Here is a 5,000-nt window from a genome sequence, read left to right as displayed (position 1 = left end):
ACAATGATAACTAAAGATAGCAATAACAGTAACAATACCGTTTTGTTGTCTGTCGCTTTAAATAATGAAGTCATTTTAAGTTATCATATTTAGTCAAGCTTGTCCTGTTTTTGTTTAGTCTAGTTTTAGTCAATGAAAACTTTTCGTCACATTTTCATCATGCTGTATAATAGTTAAACTGATATATATATATTTCTCAAAATTATAATCGAAAAGATTGTTCTCATTTGAGAAATTTATTTTCACATTTCAGGTATTGCACTTTCACCAATAAGCACAAATCAATAGAATGTGGACTTTATTTGACCTCATCTAGTGTACTGATTTATTACAGGCTATTTAATATTTAAATGAATATCAAATACTTAGATATGCACTCTCTCTGTCTGCATTATGAAAACTGGGAAAAACAAACAAAAATTATTTGAACAGTAAAATTCCTAATAGTAATTCCAAACTGCAGTAATGTTACTCTATTAAAACAACAGCGGTTGAGTAAGTGTAACACATTCATCAAAATTACAGAGCACAAACAGACTTAATGATACTTTCATTTAAGCTGAACGTCTCACATGGAGATCGCTAAACATTTCCGCAATGAAGAGTGAGCGCGTGCGCATGGTTGCCAGATTGCAAAACACCCGGCAGAAAATGCATCCTTTTATCAGAGAAGAACTCTTGATATCTGGCAACCGCACACATGAAAGCTCGTGCAGTAGAGGCATGTACAGCAGTCCGCAATAATATTTTGTCAATTTTTTTTCGACGAAAATAAAAATATATTTTGGTATAGTTTTTATTCGTTAAAATAAATTTTAGTCTCGTCTTTTATCGTCAACGATATTGCATGTTGATATAATCACAGTTATCATTTATTGACCTTATTGTCGTCTCGTCTTAGTCATGGGAAAAAATCTCATCAACGAACATTTTTCATTAACGAAATTAACACAGAGCTGCAGTCGCCATAGTGACGGACTGAGCTGGGCTGTGTTTCTCGATAGCCATTGATCTTAGCGCTTAAGAGCGTTTTCTACGAGTCAATTTACGATCGTTCGTTATTGTTTCTCGTGCGTTTCCCAAAAATGCACTTAACGCGATCGCACGTAGCCGTACTTTAAGTGATACTTAGGAGTCGCTATCCGTTTGTCAAGTGCTGAAATGTCACCTCATAGAATGGCTCGTAATTGTAGTAGCCTACTACACACTCGTTTATTGAAATGTTAACCTAATGCTGCATTCCAGACAACTCGGATATAATAACTATAATACAATATTATATTATATTATAGTGTATTATATTACATAGACGTTATTTCCGGGTACAATACATGGCTGGTTTTCGTGCACGTCAGCAAGTCATTGACAGATGTTTTTCCCAGTCTTTGAAGCATATTTCCTACATATTTTATTTATTTATTTTTTTTGTTCAGTCATTTAATTTAGGTGTGTATTTCTATTTTTTATAAATTAATAATAAAGTAATAAAGTGTACAATAAAGTACAATCAAATCCTTATATTATAATCCCATTGCACTTGACTAAAGTTAAAGGTGTAATCTGCCGATTGTCCAGCAGGTGACCGCATAAATCTGTCTTCTTACGATGCACTTAAGGCTTTACGATTACTCCAGAGCACTCATAGATCTTGCATTCCAGACAACTCGGATATAATAACTATAATACAATATTATATTATATTATAGTGTATTATATTACATAGACGTTATTTCCGGGTACAATACATGGCTGGTTTTCGTGCACGTCAGCAAGTCATTGACAGATGTTTTTCCCAGTCTTTGAAGCATATTTCCTACATATTTTATTTATTTATTTTTTTTGTTCAGTCATTTAATTTAGGTGTGTATTTCTATTTTTTATAAATTAATAATAAAGTAATAAAGTGTACAATAAAGTACAATCAAATCCTTATATTATAATCCCATTGCACTTGACTAAAGTTAAAGGTGTAATCTGCCGATTGTCCAGCAGGTGACCGCATAAATCTGTCTTCTTACGATGCACTTAAGGCTTTACGATTACTCCAGAGCACTCGTAGATCTACGATGATTTTCAAGTGCTACCTAAGTTATGATGCTTTTGGGAAACAGACGGTAAGATCAGTCGTACAATCGTTTTTACGAACTTCTTAGGTTTACGAAGCTTTTGGGAAATGCAGCCAAGGTCCATTATGATCCCATGCTGACCTCATTCATCACAGGCAGAGGATCCTTCTCTAAAGCTGACTTTGCAGAAAGTCACTGTGTGATTCACATACGGAGGGAATCGAGGCGTAAATAGGATTTCCGGCGGTTTTTCGGTGGTGTGTGTGTGACCCTGATTTCCTAATCCAGTTTACCCAATTCAGCCCAGACAGACTAGCAAGTTCCTGAAGGGTGTCGGATCCCTCCGAGTGTCTGTGTGTGAGAGGAGCAAACAGAGGAGAAGCGGGCGAATGTGAAAATGAGCCTTCATATCGCCGGATGTCTTATTGAAAGGGTTTGAAGATCACTTTCATTCTTCATGTGACGTGATCCTCACAGACGTCACGCTCGGCTGCGTTTGGTAACAATAATGATAATAACAATAACTATAACGCTGACAATAGCAATAACAACAACAATGATAATTACAATATCCTTAACTATAATTATATGTATCGATAGGAATAACTATAACGACAATAACCATAACTATAACAATATTGATAATAACAATATCCTTAACTATATCAATAGCAATAACTATAACGACAATAACCATAACTATAACTATAACTATAACTATAACAATATTGATAATAACAATAACCTTAACTATAACTATATCAATAGCAATAACTATTACGACAATAACCATAACAATAACAATAATGATAATAACAGATTCCTTAACTATAACTATATCAATAGCAATAACTATAACGACAATAATCATAACAATAACTATAACAATAATAACAATAATAATAGCCACAACTGTAGCAAAAAGAATAACTATAGTGACAGTGAGTATAGCAATAAGTATAACAATAACTGTAAGAATAACTGTAACGATAGTTATCAATGATCTTGATGCAGATTCACATTATGAACACTTGAGTGCAAAACTAAAGACCCGAACCCATCAAACTAATATTAGAAAACAGACTCTTCATTCTGATTGGTCGAGATGCATTTGAAGGCGTGTCAATTGCTGACGTTTGTTGCCTTATATGGTCATTTTCTCATAAGTGCTGCTCCAGTTTAATCTCTCGTCCTGCAGGAATGATTCTTCATTGACTCTCAGTATCCGCGTCTCACTGCAGCTCTTTACCTCCCGTCTGCCCTCGTGATTCCTCTCACTCCTGTACGTCTCTCCTGACCTGTCCAGACCAGTCGACTAGTTGGTTTGGGAAATGAATAGTAGTGCATGATGAAGTGAATTCAACAGCTGCATTAAAGCAGATTCTGCTTTTAGAGGTTGAGATGAAACCAGATACAGTCTCAGATTAAGGTTAATGATCAGTCAGATGCGTCAATGTAATCAGACAGACATGTTCGAAAAACACACCCAAAATACTCGTCTGGACATCTCAGTGTGAAGCCTGTAAATAAAACTCTGATTGTGTTCGAATCACATCCAAAAAAATAATCAGATTTACAGGTGTATATTTAGAGTGAATAGTCATTTGTAAATCTGATTCAATTACATGTGATTTTGCAGTGTTATTTTCATAGTTTTAACATTTTGTTGTGTTTTTATATGTAGATAGATGGATGGATGAAAATGAAGATGCTAAATGCACGTGTATAAAAACCTCCTGCGTTTGTAGGTTTTCATGAAGATGTTGTGTTATTGTTGTGGCTGTTAGCTGCTGGTGAGTTCAGGTTTTCTATTCTGAAACATTTGGATGCAAACAATGTACACAACCTATTTCACACACACACACACAGAGAGAGAGAGAGAGTTTGCAGTCAATCAGCAGCTGCTCGTCTGGGGCAGTTTAGTAGATAGAAATCTCAACACTTCAGGCAATTTCTCAGTCTCTCTGTGAGGTTTTCAATGTCAAGGTCAGCGCTCCTGTGCTCTTGTGCTCTTGTGAAGCTGTAGTGTAGTTGCTAACTGTGTTTTACTGCATCATCATCTCTCATGTACTGTATCCTGATGCTGTTTTGTTCAGGGTTTGTTGAATTAGTCCGTGTGGATCCTGCTTCTGCTCCTGATGGGATTCTGCTGTTTTCCATCTGTTACATTCTAAAGATCGCCGTTATTGAGGAGTTTAAAACAGACTAATGGGGGTCCACATTTTGCTTGCACGGGTCTGAATTCTAAACATTTTTCCTCTCGTAGGTGTTTAAATATTTAAATTGATTAATGATCAGAGTGAATCGGCCAAATAGAGCAGCCTGGGTTAGCGGTTCACCGTCCGCTGTGCTTCTGCAGCCGGCTAGAAAGGCTCAGACATCAGAAAGGCTGCTAAAACAGTCTTCGTTCATTTCTGATTTCTGTCTTTGGATGTTGTGGTGAGATGCAGCGTGTTTCTGATGCTTGTGTGTGTGTTGTGTCTGTGTGTTCCAGCGGTGGTCAGTGCCATCCCGGTGCCCACGCTGGACAGCAGTCAGTATCCGGGCATCCTGCCGTCGCCCACCTGCGGATTCACCACTCACCCCAAATTCACCCTGCGGCCCATGCCTTTCTCCACACTGAGCGTCGACCGCAGTTACGCTGCCGGTAATACACCTACCTGTCTGTCTGTCTGTCTGTCTGTCTGTCTGTCTGTCTATCTGTCTATGTCTGTCTATCTGTCTGTCTGGCTGTCTATGTCTGTCTGTGTCTGTCTGTCTATCTGTCTATGTCTGTCTATCTGTCTGTCTGGCTGTCTATGTCTGTCTGTGTCTGTCTGTCTATCTGTCTATGTCTGTCTATCTGTCTGTCTGGCTGTCTATGTCTGTCTGTGTCTGTCTGTCTATCTGTCTATGTCTGTCTATCTGTCTGTCTGTCTGTCTATGTCTGTCTGT

This window comes from Sinocyclocheilus grahami, unplaced genomic scaffold (genome assembly GCF_001515645.1).
Source record: "Sinocyclocheilus grahami isolate Dianchi unplaced genomic scaffold, SAMN03320097.WGS_v1.1 scaffold984.1, whole genome shotgun sequence".
Lineage (NCBI taxonomy): Eukaryota > Metazoa > Chordata > Actinopteri > Cypriniformes > Cyprinidae > Sinocyclocheilus > Sinocyclocheilus grahami.
This window is presented reverse-complemented; position numbering follows the sequence as displayed.